General features: G+C 43.8%; 1 pseudogene; it reads right to left on the minus strand.

Annotated features, from left to right (window-relative positions):
• Positions 1 to 12,372: 12,372 nt before the first annotated feature.
• On the minus strand, positions 12,373 to 12,490 carry LOC124790639 (annotated as a pseudogene).
• Positions 12,491 to 18,942: the final 6,452 nt, after the last annotated feature.

The raw sequence follows: 18,942 nt of genomic DNA on the forward strand, positions 1-18,942 counted from the left end.
TGACGCTGCAGCAAGAGCAACAGAGTTATGTATTATTTTCAGCATTTGACAATAGCTGTAGAATAAATTAATATCTGAATTTTCTGTCATGAACAGCATCTGTTCCTCGCTTCTTTATCAACCAAAGAACCACACAGCTGGCAAATTAAAGACATAACAGTTGCATTTAAAGGAAAAAAAGCTAATTTGCCTACCTCGATTGTTAATGAAGTTTGCGAGCACGCGTCGTCATTTTTTTTTTTTCCATGACTCCCTGACCACTGTACATCAAAGTGAAAGCAGATTACAGATTTCTTCAGCTCGTCAAATGTACGAGGGCTATTCGGAAAGTAACGTCCGATCTATCACGAAATGGAAACCACAATGAAAATCAAAAATGTTTTATATGCAGCTCTTTGCTACAACTTTCACTTACTTATTACTGCTCAGACTTCAAATATCTGTTGTAGCGTTGTACCAACTTTCCAATAACCTCATCATAGAAGGCAGCCGCCGGTGCTTTCCACTACTTCTCTCCGCTGGTCTGCAGTTCTTTGTCTGTGCGAAAATATTGTCTTCATAGCGAGCGGTTCACGTGAACATTAGAGGGTGCCAACTCCGGGCAGTATGGTGGGTGATCAAGCATCTATCATCGAAAACGCTGCAGTAGCATCCTCATTGCCCCTGCAATGTGTGGATGAGAATTGTCATGAAGAGGGAAATGCATGACAGTTTGGTTAGTGGGGTTGCATGAAATCAGACGAAACCTCACCGAGCAAGGTGGACTCGCATTCGGGAGGACAACGGTTCAGACCCGCGTCCAGCCATTCTGATTTAGGTTTTCTGTGATTTCCCTAAAATCGCTTCAGGCAATCATCATATTGCAAAACGATTTAGGAAAGATATCCATATGGTGCAAAATTTGCAATTGACCTAAATAATGAAAAGTGTGAGGTCGTCCACATGGGTGTTAAAAGGAATCCGTTAAAATTCGGTTACACGAGAAATCAATCAAATCCAAAGGCCATAAATTCAACTAAATACCTAGGAATTACAGTTACGGACAACTTAAATTGGAAAGAACACATAGAAAATAAGGCAAACCAAAGATTGCATTTTACTGGCAGGAAACTTAGAAGATGCAACAGATCTACTAAAGAGACTACCTACACTACGCTTGTCCATCCTCTTTTGGAGTACTGCTGCACGGTGTGCAGGATTGACGGACTACACCGAGAAAGTTCAAATAACGGCAGCAGGTTTTGTTTTACTGAGACTGCCACGTACATGATACAGGATTTGGGGTGGAAATTATTAAAACAAAGGCGTTTTTCGTTGCGGTGGTATCTTCTCACGAAATTTCACTCATCAACTTTCTCCTTCGAAAGCGAAAATACACTCCTGGAAATGGAAAAAAGAACACATTGACACCGGTGTGTCAGACCCACCATACTTGCTCCGGACACTGCGAGAGGGCTGTACAAGCAATGATCACACGCACGGCACAGCGGACACACCAGGAACCGCGGTGTTGGCCGTCGAATGGCGCTACCTGCGCAGCATCTGTGCACCGCCGCCGTCAGTGTCAGCCAGTTTGCCGTGGCATACGGAGCTCCATCGCAGTCTTTAACACTGGTAGCATGCCGCGACAGCGTGGACGTGAACCGTATGTGCAGTTTAAGGACTTTGAGCGAGGGCGTATAGTGGGCATGCGGGAGGCCGGGTGGACGTACCGCCGAATTGCTCAACACGGGGGGCGTGAGGTCTCCACAGTACATCGATGTTGTCGCCAGTGGTCGGCGGAAGGTGCACGTGCCCGTCGACCTGGGACCGGACCGCAGCGACGCACGGATGCACGCCAAGACCGTAGGATCCTACGCAGTGCCGTAGGGGACCGCACCGCCACTTCCCAGCAAATTAGGGACACTGTTGCTCCTGGGGTATCAGCGAGGACCATTCGCAACCGTCTACATGAAGCTGGGCTACGGTCCCGCACACCGTTAGGCCGTCTTCCGCTCACGCCCCAACGTCGTGCAGCCCGCCTCCAGTGGTGTCGCGACAGGCGTGAATGGAGGGACGAATGGAGACGTGTCGTCTTCAGCGATGAGAGTCGCTTCTGCCTTGGTGCCAATGATGGTCGTATGCGTGTTTGGCGCCGTGCAGGTGAGCGCCACAATCAGGACTGCATACGACCGAGGCACACAGGGCCAACACCCGGCATCATGGTGTGGGGAACGATCTCCTACACTGGCCGTACACAACTGGTGATCGTCGAGGGGACACTGAATAGTGCACGGTACATCCAAACCGTCATCGAACCCATCGTTCTACCATTCCTAGACCGGCAAGGGAACTTGCTGTCCCAACAGGACAATGCACGTCCGCATGTATCCCGTGCCACCCAACGTGCTCTAGAAGGTGTAAGTCAACTACCCTGGCCAGCAAGATCTCCGGATCTGTCCCCCATTGAGCATGTTTGGGACTGGATGAAGCGTCGTCTCACGCGGTCTGCACGTCCAGCACGAACGCTGGTCCAACTGAGGCGCCAGGTGGAAATGGCATGGCAAGCCGTTCCACAGGACTACATCCAGCATCTCTACGATCGTCTCCATGGGAGAATAGCAGCCTGCATTGCTGCGAAAGGTGGATATACACTGTACTAGTGCCGACATTGTGCATGCTCTGCTGCCTGTGTCTATGTGCCTGTGGTTCTGTCAGTGTGATCATGTGATGTATCTGACCCCAGGAATGTGTCAATAAAGTTTCCCCTTCCTGGGACAATGAATTCACGGTGTTCTTATTTCAATTTCCAGGAGTGTATTTTGTTGACGCCGACCTACATAGGGAGAAACAATCATAAAAAATAAGGGAAATCAGAGATTGCGCGGAAAGATATAGGTGTTCGTTTTTTCCTCGTGCTGTTTGAGAGAGGAATAATAGAGAATTATTGTGATAGTGGTTCGATGAACACTCGGCCAGTCACTTAAGTGTGATTTGCAGAGTATCCATGTAGATGTAGACATATTTTCACTGTGATTTGCATTTCGCGACTTATCGGACCTTACTTTCCGAATTGTTCTCGTAATTTGAGTTTAAAAAATACGTGCATCACTCTGTAATTTACAATTATTTTGTATTTTGTCTTTTCTGGGTTTTTGGTTCTCATGTAATGGTGGAGAGTAGATTGAGGTTTACGGGAATCGCTCGGAAGAATCAATTTAGAAAGAAGTGGGTCTCTGAAGTACTGAGGAATGATACGTGTTTAAAGTTCTCTAAGGCTGTAGATACTGCATTAATGAATACCTATGTTGGCCATTCAGGTGGAGAGGAACGAACATCTCTAAATAGGCTAGTCACAGAAATTGAAAAGACAAATATAAGTCCACGGAAAATAGCTCCGAAGAAACCTTGGAGAGCAGAAGAAGGAAGATCAAAAACGCCCAGGAAAAGACAGGAATACAGTATCTTAGGAATGAAGTAAATAGAAAATGGAGGGAAGCCAAAGTGAAATGGCTGCCGAAAGATACGCATAAATCGAAAAAGGTATGGTCGTCAGAAAGCTAAGGAGAAAACATTAAGAACGCAAGAGTAGAGAGCGGTTAGGTGGAAGGCTTTTGAGGGGAGGGAACTGATGACGTGGTACAACAAGAAATGGGAGTCGATATGGAAGACACACGAGGTTCGAGAATTAGCGTTTAATAGAGCTCTGGAAGACATACGATCAATTAAAGAGGAAGACATACATAACAATCGTTCGGAATTTCTAAAATCGTTGTGGCAGCCAAACTACTATTCAAATTGGTGTGAAGACTCTATGAGACAGGAGACACATTATCGAAATCGCGGAAAAATTTCATCCACACAATTCCGAAGATGGTTCGAGAACTATTGCACTATCATCTTAACAGCTCAGGTACCTAAGAATAAATACGGAAGAATGGAAAAGAAAATTGAGGGTATGTCAGATGCAGATCAGTTTGGCTTCAGGAAAGGTAAAGGCACCCGTGAGGCACGTCTGACGTTGCGCTTTATAATGCAAGCAAGACTTAAGAAAAATCAAGACACATTCGTAGGATATGTCGACGTAGAAACAGAATTTGACAATGTCAGATGATGCGAGATGTTCCAGATTCCTAGGAAAATAGGTGTAAGCTACAGGAAAAGACAGTTAATATACGATATGTACAAGAACAAGAAGGATCATTAAGAATGGAAGCCCAAAAACGAAGTACTCGTATTAAAAAGGGTTTCAGTCTTGCTCCCCTACTGTTCAGTCTAGACATCGAAGAAACAATGACGGGAATAAAAAAAGAGTGAGGTGATTGCTTTGTCGGTCGACCGCTCACATTCATTTCTGCAGTGATACTAATCATATTCTAGTTTATGCGATTTCCTTTCGATGTTAGGCTCACTTCTGTTTTCGATCAATAAGTGAGAGACTACGAGATTCAGGTGTAAAGTTTCTTCAGTAATTTCTTTTCAGATTTTTGCTTGCAGTGATTGTGTACGCAGGGTAGCTTTCTGAGCCAGCGTTTTAGTTACCACCACTCTGTTGTGCAGGAGGAATTGGGAAATGTTGCAACGTCCGGTAAGAGGCCGACCGGGAGACGCCTTTCGTGTGAGCACCGAGATCTTGCAGCTGCTTTCAGAAGCTGTGTTGGTGGCCGCCAAATGGCCTTGCAAGCAGCAGGGGATCTTTGTCCCGAATGGACGGTGTTGCTCTGGCACCTATTTCTCTCTGACATCGCTTTCTCAGAAATGCAAACGCGAACAATACTGAGGGACGGAGATATAGCATTAACTTTAGCTTCAGTCGTGGTGGTGGAACGAATAGGCGGCAGATAATGCTTGGTTTGGAGTGTGGCCTGCGACCGAGGAATGCGAGCGCCAGGGCCTTCAGGACCCGACAGCTTCTTCACCGGACACCGGCGACCAGTCAACCAACGGAAAATAACATGTTTGATACTTGACTAAATTTTTGGGGGAGAGGAAGTTTCACTACGACGTGTCTCTGGATGGGTGGTTTTGGGCACACTTTCTGCCTTAGGCGGAGCGAATCTGACTTGCTCCTCCCTCTTAGGCACGCGGGTGGGAGCTTAAATTTTACTCCAAATTTGTCTGAAAGTTACTTCTCACCTCTGCCCAGTGACCGGTCGACGGCTAAGCGAGGAAGCTCTGCACCCAGTCTAGGTGGAGAGTAGGGGTCTTGAGACAGGGCCTTCGACCATGCGTTTTGATAGGGATCGGCCATAGTGTTCCAATCTCGGCACAAATTGGTATGGAGACGGTCGCTGGTCGACGGAGGCAACTGGCGGGCGGAGAGCTGCGGCCAAACCCCGACGCCGGCCGCTCTAACTGTGAGTTAGCCACGGTAAGGTCTGAGCAATGCGGAGCAATGAGCGCGCATCGGAAAGGATAGAGACGGATTTCAGGTCAGATAATCTCGGACAGCATTAAACTGGGTATCCGAGCCTAGCCAAGTAGTGTTCATTTTCTTCCTTTCGCTTCTTAAGCTGCCAGAGCTGCACGGCCACTCACTCAATGATACTGACTTGCGACGTCGTGTGCTGTGAAGTTTGTAGCCACCGGACTGTTTCGGTTTCTTAGTTCAGACCCGGCCTCACTTGTTATAACTAATGCCAGTCTTTAACTGTTTTTCTCACCTATTAAATATATGTGATTCATAGTATTAACTCTTTGAGATCGAATATCTCATTCCATAGACCAAAAAATAATGAATAAATGATGGAAATGCAGTTACTTAGTTGCAGAATTTCTCGCCGAAGTCCACGAAAGCGGATGCCCCCATGCTCTGTACTCATTAGGATCCTGTACCCTGTAAGAGAAAGTTAGTAAATATGTTAGCAAAATCTGATCGCTGATCCGTCGTTCTCAAGTTCAACAATTGATCTCTTGCGCAGGTTTCTGACAAGGATCGAAATTGGGGCTATTATTAAACTGAAAAATAACGGAACTTCAGACGAATTGGCACTCAGGGCTGGATAAATAATGTCAATCACGTTACTAATAAACAGTTAGCACTAAGCTCTCCAGAGTCCTTGGTATAAGCCGAAGTGATCCCACTTAAGAAAAATTGTATACACTGAAACGCCAAAGAAGCTGGTATAGGCATGCGTATTCAAATACAGAGATAAGTACACAGGCAGAATACGGCACTGGGGTCGGCAACGCCTATACAGGGTGGTCCATTGATAATGACCGGGCCAAATATCTCACGAAATAAGCATCAAACGAAAAAACTAAGAAGAACTAAACTCGTCTAGCTTGAAGGGGGAAACCTGATGGCGCTATGGTTGGCCCGCTAGATGGCGCTGCCATAGGTCAAACGAATATCAACTGCGTTTTTTAAAATAGGAACCTCAATTTTTTATTACATATTCTTGTAGTACGTAAAGAACTATGATTTTTTTAGCTGGACCACTTTTTTCGCTTTGTAATAGATGGCGCTGTTATAGTCACAAACGTATAAGTACGTGGTGTCACGTAACATTTCGCCAGTGCGGACGGGATTTGCTTCGTGATATATTACCAGTGTTAAAACGTACCGTTTACCAATTGCGGAAAAGGTCGATATCGTGTTGATGTATGGCTGTTGTGATCAAAATGCCCAATCGGCGTGTGCTAAGTATGCTGCTCCGTATCCTGGACGACAGTATCCAAGTGTCCGGACAGTTCGCCGGATAGTTACGTTATTTAAGGAAACAGGAAGTGTTCAGTCACATGTGAAACGTCAACCACGATCTGCAACAAATGGTGATGCCCAAGTAGGTGTTTTAGCTGCTGTCGCGGCTAATCCGCACATCAGTAGCAGACAAATTGCGCGAGAATCGGGAATCTCAAAAACGTTGGTGTTCAGAATGCCACATCAACATCGATTGCACCCGTACCATATTTCTATGCACCAGGAATTGCATGGCAACCACTTTGAACGTCGTGTACAGTTCTGCCACTGGGCACAAGAGAAATACGGGACGATGACAGATTTTTTGCACGCGTTCTATTTAGCGACGAAGCGTCATACACCAACAGCGGTAACGTAAACCGGCCTAATATGCACTATTGGGCAACGGAAAATCCACGATGGCTGCGACAAGTGGCACATCAGCGGCCTTGGCGGGTTAATGTATGGTGCGGCATTATGGGAGGAAGGATAATTGGCCCCCATTTTATCGATGGCAATCTAAATGGTGCAATGTATTGTGATTTCCTACGTAATGTTCCACCGACGTTACTACATGATGTTTCACTGCATGACAGAATGGTGATGTACTTCCAACATGATGGATGTTCAGCACATAGTTCGCGTGTGGTTGAAGCGGTATTCAATAGCATCATATTTCATGACAGGTGGATTGGTTGTCGAAGCACCAAACCATGGCCCGCACGTTCACCGGATCCGACGTCCCCGGATTTCTTTCTGTGGGGGAAGTTGAAGGATATTTGCTATCGTGATCCACCGTCAACGCCTGACAACATGCGTCAGCGCACTGTCAATGCATCTGCGAAATTACGGAAGGCGAACTACTCGCTGTTGAGAGGAATGTCGTTACACGTATTGCCAAACGCATTGAGATTGACGGACATCATTTTGAGCGTTTATTGCATTAATGTGGTATTTACAGGTAATCACGCTGTAACAGCATGCGTTCTCAGAAATGATAAGTTCACAAAGGTACATGTATCACATTGGAACAACCGAAATAAAATGTTCAAACGTACCTACGTTCTGTGTTTTAATTTAAAAAACCTACTTGTTACCAACTGTCCGTCTAAAATTGTGAGCCATATGTTTGTGACTATTACAGCGCCATCTATCACAAAGCGAAAAAATTGGTCCAACTAAAACATTCATATTTCTTTACGTACTACAGTAATGTGTACTAAAAATGAAGATTCCTATTTAAAAAAACGCAGTTGATATCCGTTTGACCTATGGCAGCGCCATCTGGCAGACCAATCATGGCGCCATCTGATTTCCCTCTTCAAGCTAGACAAGTTTCGTTTTTTGTAGTTTTTTCGTTTGACGCTTATTTCGTGAGATACTTGGTCCGGTCACGATCAAAGGACCACCCTGTATAAGACAGCAAGTGTCTGGCGCAGTTGTTAGATCGGTTACTGCTGCCGCAAAGCAGATTATCAAGATTTAAGTGAGTTTGAACGTTTCGGTGCGCGAGCGATGGGACACAGCATCGCCGAGGCAGCGATGAAGTGGGTATTACCCCGCACGACCTTTTCACGAGTGTACCGTCAATATCAGGAATCTTGTAAAATATCAAATCTCCGATATAGCTGCGGCTAAAAAAAGTTCCCGCAAGAATGAGACCAATGACGACTGAATAGAATCGTTCGGCGTGACAGAAGTGCAACCCTTCCGCAAATTGCTGCAGATTTCCATGCTGGGCCAACAATAAGTGTCAGCGTGCGAAACATTCAACAAAACATCATCGATATGGGCTTCCGAAGCCGAAGGCCCATTCGTGTACTCTTGATGACTGCACCCCACAAAGCTTTACGCCTCGCCTGGGCCCGTCAACACCGACATTGGACTGTTGATGACTACAAACATGTAGCCTGGTCGGACGAGTCTCTTCTCAAATTGTGTCAAACGGATGGACGTGTATAGGTAGGGAGACACCCTCCATGAATGCACAGACCCTGCATGTCATAAGGGGACTGCTCAAGCTGGTGAAGGGTCTGTAATGGTGTGAGGCGTGTGCAGCTGGAGTGATATGGGACCCCTGATACGTCTAGCTACGACTCTGACAGGTGACACATACGTAAGCATCCTGTCTGATCACCTGCATCCATTAATGTCCATTGTGCATTCCGATGAACTTGTGCAATTCCAGCAGAACAACGCGACACCCCACAGGTCCACAATTGCTTCAGAGTGACTCCAGGAACACTCTTCTGAGTTTAAAAACTTCTGCTGCCCACCAGACTCCTCAGACATGAACATTATTGAGCATATCTGGGATGGCTTGCGACGTGCTGTTCAGAAGAGACTTCAGTCCCTTCCTACTCTTACGGATTTTTCAGAATAGACCTCAATCCCCTCATACTCTTACGGATTTATGGGCAGTCCTGTGGGATTCATGGTGTCAGTTCCCTCCAGCATTACTTCAGACATTAGTCGAGTCCATGCTATGTCGTGTTCAGGTACTTCTGCGTGCTCGCGGGGGCCCTACGCGATATTGGGCAGGTGTACCAGTTTCTTTGGCACTTCTGTGTACATATGGGGACCACTTTCAAAATGTTTGGGAGAACTACGGTGAAAGAATTCCAATGATAATGTTCATTAACGACATTCCTTACCTCATTGAAATATAGGAAGAATTGCAGGGCGTCCTGAATGGAATGAACAGTCTACTGGGCACAAAAAACAATTGAGAGTAAACCGTAGAAAGATGACAGGAGTGTATAGTTTCGGAAATGAGGTACCGTCAAAATTGAGGACGAGGAGGTACAGGAAGTGGAGGAATTCTACTACCCTGGAATCAAATTAGTTTATGACGGTCGAAGCAATGAGAACGTAAAAACCAGAATAGCAAACACAAAGAGGGCACTCCTGGCCAAAAGAAGTCTAGTAGTATCAAACATCGGCCTGAATTTGAGAAAGAAATTTCTGATAATGAACGTTTGGACCACAGCATCGTATGCTAGTGAGAAAACTGCAGGGAAAGGAATCGAAGCGTTTGAGATGTGGCGCTACAGTACGATGTTGAAAATTAGGTTTATGGTAAAGGTGAAGAACGAGGAAGTTCTCGAAAGAAGAGAGAAACATGAAGAAACAGACAAGAAAAAGGGATAGGGCAATGACACGTATTTTAAGACACTAAGGAATAAGTTCCACGACGGATGAGGTAACTGTGGTGGGTACATACTGTAGAGGAAGACAGAGTAGAAAATACTCAACAAATAACTGAGGACGTTGGGTGGAAATGCTATTCTGAGATAAAGAGGTTGACACACGAGGGAAATTCGTGCAGGCCGTATCAAACCCGTCAGTAAAGTGATGACCCAAAAACAGAAGTTCTGATGGTAACCTGTACGTGTCGAAACGGTAAACTTGACTTAAGGCCACAAATGTGACCAAGACAATTGTGTATTTATTAGGGAGAGAGTCTGCTGGAGCTGGAATTCAGGAAACAAGAGAGACGATGCAGGGCTGGGATGCGCCCACCCCCCTCTCTGCCATCCCTTCTGGAGGGCTGTAGTAAAGCAGGCAGGAGATTACCGGCCGGAATGTTGTGGTTCCATCAGACCGCCGCTCCGGGGTAATCCGGCAGCTCCGGCGCCATCGATCGGCGCGCCTTCCTCTGGAGACAAACGCCTGTCGTCGTCTTGGGCGGCAGATCGACGCCGCGATTCCAGCAGGCGGACCGACAGCATAGTTCAGCTGCCCGCCTGCCCACGTCGCAACCACGACTTGTCGCCGCTGCAGCGAGCCGCTGAAACTCATTACCACCAGCGTCAACTACTTCTTAGAGCCGAACCAGGAACCTGTGTCGCCAGGCAGAGTAAAGGAAGTGTCCACTATAGTCCACTCAATTGGTGTTCAAAGCAGTAGTTTTCGTAACAAAATTGTGGAAGTTTTTTTCTCAGCGTTTCTGTATGTTTTTTGGTGACCTGAATCAGAATATCGTATTTGTTACCTCGAAGGAGGTCGGCTTCACAGGGAGAAACACAGAGAACCTCAAGATTTTCCGATTTTTTCTGTTTTTCGATTGCATTTTGAAAACTACGCGTTGCTCGAAGATGACGCTCATACAAAATTAGAGTAGACAAAATTTCCTATAACATGCACTAGTCACGTTTCAATTTATGACGAGCGGTATTGCCGCTAGAGTGCTCTGAAGAGCAATCATTTTTTGGCCGTTCTATAAAAACGTTAGAAACTCCCACTCTCTCCCCCTACAACTCAAAAAATATTCATATTACCAACTAAAAAACCTACACTACGTGAAAGTAAATGAAATTTCTTACAAGAGACGTCAGTAACATCAATTTTCACATAATGGGGGAGGAAGCAAAGCGACAAAATGGCTCAAATGGCTCTGAGCACTATGGGACTCAACATCTTAGGTCATAAGTCCCCTAGAACTTAGAACTACTTAAACCTAACTAACCTAAGGACATCACACACACCCATGCCCGAGGCAGGATTCGAACCTGCGACCGTAGCAGTCCCGCGGTTCCGGACTGCAGCGCCAGAACCGCACGGCCACCGCGGCCGGCCGCAAAGCGACAGTTACGAAAAATGCCTTCTGCGTCCTACAGCAACACGACCCCTCCCATTGTAAGTCTCTCACGGGCACTATATTTTCGATGTATTATAATGAGCGGAGGTTGTTTTGAATGTATTGATGGGAAAGCATGTTTGATGAAAACAGTAATAAATTATATTTACAACAGGTTAGGCACATGACACTCAGCAGACTGTTCAAATGTGTGTGAATTTCTAAGGGATCAAACTGCTGAGGTCATCGCTCCCTAGACTTACACACTACTTAAACTAACTTAATGCTAAGAACAACACACACACCCATGCCCGAGGGAGGACTCGAACCTCCGGCAGGAGTGGCCACACTCAGTAGAAAGATGAATATGAAATATGTACTTAGTAATGTACATGTGTCATGAAATGAGTGAATGTCGAACCCAGAATTGGGTCACTCGAGTGGGACCTCCATGTGGAAAAGAAAGAAGCAATGTGCGCAATTTTTTATTCGTCTCCGTTTGGCTGTAGGTGACCCAGGCAATTTTTCTCATCCAATAGAGCGCAAAAAAAAAGGCTGCTTTTCAGCGCGCTCCAGCGCCGTTATCGCTCGTCATATAATCAAACATGACTAGTGCATTTTATAGGAAATTTTGTCTACTTTTATTCTGCACGGAGTGGTCATCTTCGAGCAACGCATAGTTCTGGATATATAACTGAAAAACGGGAAAAACTGGAAACACTTTGAGGTTTTTTGTGGTTTTTGTTTTGAGGCCAACCTCCTACAACAAAGAAAACATGAATTGTGATTCAGCACCTCAAAAAACACACAGAACCGATGAGAAAAAACCTCCGCAACTTCGTTACCGAAAAAGACCATTTGAGTTGGCTACTAAAAAAAAATATGACCACTTGGCTGAATTCATTTGAAGGGAAATAAACTAAACTCCTCCAGCACAGGCCATGAAGGGCCAAACGTACCGCCTGGCCGCCGTGTTATCCTCAGCCCACAGGCGACACTGGATTCGGATATGGAAGGGCATGTGGTCAGCACACCGCTCTCCCGGCTGTATGTCAGTTTCCGAGACCGGAGCCGCTACTTCTCAATCAAGTAGTTCCTCAGTTTGCCTCACAAGGCCTGAGTGCACCCCGTTTTCCAACAGCGCTCGGCAGACCGGATGGTCACCCATCCAAGTGCTAGCCCAGCCCGACAGCGCTTAACTTCGGTGATCTGACGGGAACCGGTGTTACCACTGCGGCAAGACCGTTGGCTGAGGGGGAAATACACAACGGAAATACCGATCAGTTACCAAATCATGCCCCAACACTTAAAAGAATGTTCCTTAAATGTGGGCTCTTGGAAATTATTAGAGAGCTCATATTCCCCAGTAACTCAATTCATTTACGAGCACTCGTGTCGCAAGCCCGGTACTGGTATAAGCTACCAATACGTAATTGATGTGGCGCAAGCAGGACGTTGACTACAATGTGTTCTGTTTGTAATAACTGATTTCCGCTGATTAACCTTTATGACAGAGTCGAGATGGAGTAGAGCAGCTCTGGTCATTTAGGGTTGGTTCTAGGAAACAGAGAAGGGTCTTTGTCAAGAATGCTTGTCTGCCAAAGTATCTAGATAATACCCACCCTTTAAACAAGTTTGTTTACCATTGAACATATTTGTATGCAAGGTGTCTGACCACCAAATCCACTAACACGTGTACATCAGCTGGAATACCTTTCACTATTATTCCGTTCTATTACACATGGGCTTCACACCATCAATTGACAAGACCCACCTGGCTTCTTCATCTAATCTTTATGAGACGGACTACCTGTACTGCCCCACTCAGATACTAACGCAGTAATTGTTGCCATTTGTTCTGCTGTCTGCTGAATCAATGGCCACTTGGTCTAACTACGAAATCAGTGGCCACTTGGCCTAACTGTCATATCACTGGCTCCTTGGTCGAACTCATAGGAGACAAGTGGTATTTAGCTTCTTGTGACTATTAGCAAATGAAATCCGTTACAATGATATTCGAGACAAAAACAGGCTGTCTCTCTTCTACACTGATCAGTGCACCATATATCAGACATTTGTAAGCTTGCTACTTATCCATCAGTCGTAGTTGCGCCCCCCGAAGTAATACTGTCTTTTCGTGGCTGAAGTTCTACTACTCTATCAGTAGCTGATGCTGTCAACCAAGGTCGCTTGGTCCGTCTCAGCTACATTGGCTGCTTACTACTTGGACACTTCTGTGATAATACTTTGATAATGGCTATGTCCGCCCTTATGTATGTTTATTGACGGTCTTTTCCACTCCGGTATGATTGCAGCCGACGCCCTGCATTATCTTTGTGGCCTAATGTAAGTTATGGACAGGCTTGTAGCTAAATCATTCTTACACCGAGTGCGGCCCCGAACCTTCGCCTCTTGGTCTTCTGACAAAAATTTACCATGTACTTACTGTATGAGCAGTTGTTCCCAGTTGCGTTGCTTTCTCTAAATATCCTGCCCACCACATCGGCGTCTCATAGCTCTCACGGGCTTTACTGATGATTACAATGTCTGTGTTTATAAAGTGTCGGCGTCTTCACAATACATTTCCATCAGACATGCTTACACACGTTAAAATAAAGATATATACTTGTCTCCCTGTGCGGGAATCATGAACTGAGCGAGCATAAGGGTTGTGTCTACATGACATGGAAATTTTCATCCGTTCTGGAAGCCCGTTCGGATAGCCAAAGTGGTTAAAGCAGCCGCTTACGATAAATCTGAGTTCGAGTCCCGGTCCGGCACAAATTTCCATGTGTCGCAAATAGCTGATGTCAGTGGGTAGTCACAGAATGCGAAACTATTTCGTAATCTCACAGGCCTGCCCGTCCAAGGATTTCGGATGAATTTTCTCTCCTTCTAATATGACATATTAATAAAACATTCCCCAGTCACAATACTGCAAGGCATCATATTCATTAAAAATGTGAGTGTATGCATACAAAGGGGTTTAAAATTTAATGAACACATGTAACTAATTGTACGAAAGGCAGATGCCTGACAGATTCTTTGGAAGAATCCACGGAACTCGTTGTCCAACCATAACATAGATTAGGAAAGCCCCATTTGTTCATTATTGTAATGCTGTGCACAGAAAAAGACGTTGGTGGGGGAAGGAAGAAAGGAAGACTGGATTTAATGTGCCGTCACCATCAATAGAGACGGAGCACAAGTTCGGAATATGCTAAGGATGGCGGAGGAAACCGGCTGTGCTCTTTCAAAGGAACCATCACGGAATTTGCCTTGAGCGTGTTACGAAAATCACAGAAAACCTAAATCTGGATGGTCGGACGCGAGTCTGAACCTTCATCCTCCCGAATGCGAGTCCAGTGTGCAAATCACTGTGCCATTTCGCTCGGTAAGGCAGTTGTGGGGCGATGCACAGCGGCAAGGGTAGTACACCACGTGACGTCCCAGTCCACAGCGTCATAATGTCGCATCAGTCTATAGTGTGAGCTTTGGCATGCAAGTAAACCATTTAGCATTTGTTTTCAGTTCAGGTTAGGCTTCTATTCACTGTAGTGTCCACTATGGATGGCACAGCGCAGACCCGCCGGATATTAGTTATCAAACGATAGTTTACTGAGCATATATTTTGTTCTAGGGACAGTCAGAAGGAGGCGCAGTGGCTCGGTGTTAGTTTGTTTCGTGTTCCATTGATCAACGGCACGGAAACACCGTTATGATGTGGAACGTGTCAAATGCACAAGAAATGCGCACAGGAAACAGTTTTGTTACATTATAGTGTTATACCTAAACATTTCTTTTATCTATCCCATTCCCTTAAATGGCACAAAATGCATATATTATATGTCCAGATTTATCTACTAATTTTCAACAACTCATCTATGGTATAGAAGGAGTTGTCAAGGAGGTATGATTTCAATTTGTTTTTGAAACTATTACTGCTGTCTGTCAGACATTTTATTTCATCTGGTAATTTATCATAAAGTTTTATAGCAGCATATTTTACCCCTTTCTGTGCCAAAGATAGGTTAAGTAATGGATAGTGTAGGTCTTTCTTTTTTATGGTATTGTAATCATGAATGTCGCTGTTGATTTTAAACTGGTCCATGTTGTCGAGAAAAAAATTCATTACTGAGTGAATGTACTGTGAAGCAGTTGTAAGAATTCCTAACCTTTTAAGCAGATGCCTACAAGATCTGCGACTATGAACCCCACACATTATCCTAACTACTTTCTTTTCAGCAGTGAATACCTTTTGCCTAAGTGTTGAGTTGCCCCAAAATATTAATCCGTATGACATCAGAGAGTGGAAGTATGCAAAGTATGTTAGCTTATTAATTTCTATATCCTCAAAATTGGCAATTATGCTGATTGCTAAAGTTGCTGAACCTAGTCGCTTTAAGAGATCCAAAATATGAATTTTCCAAGTAAGATTCTCATCTATATGTACACCCAAAAATTTTGTATGCTCTACCCTGGCTACTGACTTCTTTTGATGTGTTATATTTATTGAAGGAATTATACTTTTTGCAGCAGAAAATTGGATGTACTGTGTTTTTTCAAAGTTCAGAGCAAGCCCATTCGCAGAAAACCAATTAATAACTTTTGCAAAGACCTTATTTGTATCATTTTGTATTGGACTTTCTTTTACTGGACTTTTAATTATGCTTGTATCATTAGCAAACAGTGTCAGTTCAGCATCTTGTTTCACATAAGAAGGGAGGTCATTCACATACATCAAGAACAGGAGGGGACCCATGATCGAACCTTGTGGAACACCTAATGTAATTTCAACCCAGTTAGATGAAGTGGCAAACTCCTTTGAATTACTTGAAGCATATAAAGAGACTTTTTGCTTCTGGTTCTGTAGATATGACTTAAACCACTCGTATGCTGTTCCATTTATACCACAGAACTGTAATTTCTCTAACATAATGTCATGGTTCACACAGTAAAATGGTTTGTATAAGTCACAGAATATTCATACTGGTGTCATTTTACTATTTAAAGACTCTATTATGTGGACAGTGAAATTCTATATTGCTGTCTCAGTGGAACAGCATTTCTGAAATCCGAACTGTGATGTACTAAGTGTCCCATTACTGTTGAGATGGCTAAGCACTCTTGAGTATATTACTTTCTCAAAGATTTTTGAAAATGCTGTAAGCAAGGATACTGGCTGGTAATTATTGACATATGTGGTTTCCCCCTTTTTGTAGAGAGGCCTGAAATGGCATATTTTAACATGTTTGGAAAAATACCCTGAGTCAGTGATGTATTACATATGTGACTCATAACATCAGCTGTAATTGCTCCAAATTGTTTTAATAACTTGTTAGAGATGTCATCTATTCCAACAGAACATTTATTTTTCAAAGATTTAATAATTTTCCTTATTTCACAAGAGGTTGTCAGATGAAACTTAATCTGACTAAAATTTTTCAAAACTGACTCTTCCATGTACTGCCCGGCTTTTTCTTTTGAACTATTCTCACTTAATAAGTGATTGTTAAATACATTGGCTACCTGTGTACTGTTGCTTAAGATGGTCTTATTCTCTTTAACAGTAATACTACCTACCCCAGTGGTTACTTTTCCTGTCTCCCTTCTAACAACATTCCATATTGATTTTATTTTATTGCTGGAGTTGTTAATTTATTCTCTAACATACATATTTCTTGATTTCCTTACAACTTTTCTCAGTATGTTACAATAATTTTTATAGTGTAAAACTACTTCTGGATCTTTACTAGTTCTTGCTGTCTCATACAGTTTTCTTTTTCTTTCTGAAGACACTTTAATACCTGTAGTAATCCGAGGTTTCTTAAAAATTTTGTGGTGTTACATTCAGTGATTTCCTTTGGAAAACAATGTTCAAAAAGGAATATAAATTTATCAACAAATATGCTGCATTTATCAATAGCATTTGGCTCATTATATACATCTTCCCAGTTTACATTTCCTGAACTTTCTCTAAAGTGATCTATAGATACTGGGTTGAGCACCCTCACACTTTTACTTAATGGTTTCTGAAGTGTACACCATGTTAGGTTTTGTAAGTTTGTCAGCTGTGCGTCATGGTCAGATAATCCATTTACCACAGGGAAAGCATGTGTTTGTCCTACATCCTCTTGCTGTACAAATACATTATCTATTAGACCACTACTGTCTTGAGGTATACGTGTAGAGAAATTGATCACTGATTCTAAGTTATATGTTGTTAACAACACTTCTAGTTCACTTTTCCTATCAGAATTGCTTAGAAAGTTAACATTGAAATCACCACAGATCAATAACTACTTCTTTTTGTCTGACAGACAGCATAATAGGGAGTCAAACTTTTTTATGAATAGCTCCCAATCTCCTAGAGGAGACCTGTACACTGTTGCTAATATCAACACAATATTATCTAGCTGAAGTTCACATGCACAAACCTCAAAATGCTGATCAACACAAAATTTGCTAACTTCAACAATTCTGCATTTATACCCTTGTTTTATGAATATGGCAACTCCTCCTTTATCCATACTAGATCTACAAGTGTAAGTAAGATGCTAAATTATACCCATTTATACTGGCTTTTTCCATTCCCACAGCTACATGGTGCCCAGACCGACAAGGTATTTCAATCTTATTCTTAATTTTGAGATCCTCTAAACACATTATCAGCTCATCTACTTTATTTTTTATTCCCCTGATACTTTGGTGAAGTAAGTTGATACCACCCTTAGCTCTATCCCTATTTGCTGTGCATGAAGTTTCTTTTCTTCTATTTTCCTTGGTTGTTGTCAGTCTGGAATTTGGCTTTAACCTCCAAAAACCTGTCTGCCTGGTCCCAATAACCACAGGGATCACCCCTTGTGTGACTGTGGCCCCCCTTACAGTATCTGCTGTTGGGGGAAGTTAACTTACCTTTCCCCTTCCTATTAAGGTGCAGGCTATATTTAGTGCAACCCCACCTACCAATAGCATCATCTGGGACAATACTCATGTGAGACTTTGCCGGTGTCTGGAGCATCCCGTTCAGCTCAATGTTAACACGCCTTACAGCAGTGTTTACCCAGGGCTGATCATGGCGCTGAAAGACCTCCACAAACCCCACATTCGTGTGCCCAGTTTCTGCTCCTATTTTATCCAGGTTACTCCTAATACTATATCTTGGATTCATAGCCAGGCTGTTTCCTGCTCCCCCAACTATAATTACCTGATCTTCCTTCTCAAAGTCCTTGCATAGCTGACCTAAGTTTTATGTCACCTGGCTAATGCTAGCACTTGGTATCACAAAACTTGTGACCTGGTATTCTGTCCCTAACTTCTCCTGAAGCTGTTGGCCCACACCCCTCCCATGACTGCTACCTATAAGCAGAATTTTTCTTTTCCTGTATGGTTTGATCCCGAGCTGTCTTTTTTCTTTAAGCTAGTATTCTGTTTCAACCTACATTTAACTACATCTGAATGAGGCCCTTGCTCCACTACTTCAGATAGCAAGCCAAACTGATTTGCTAACTGAATTTAAGTTTTGTCAATTGATTCCCGTTTTCGCCCTTTGCTTGTTACCTTTTCCCAGCGCCCAGAGTCCTTTTCCTCCCTTAGCTTACATAATTCCAAATTCGCGATTTCTAATTCAGCCTTAAGGGCACAAATCTTTGCCTCCTGTTCCGCGATTTTTCTGTCCTTTCTACATAACCTACACTGCCAT

Source organism: Schistocerca piceifrons, chromosome 3, assembly GCF_021461385.2.
Source record: "Schistocerca piceifrons isolate TAMUIC-IGC-003096 chromosome 3, iqSchPice1.1, whole genome shotgun sequence".
NCBI lineage: Eukaryota > Metazoa > Arthropoda > Insecta > Orthoptera > Acrididae > Schistocerca > Schistocerca piceifrons.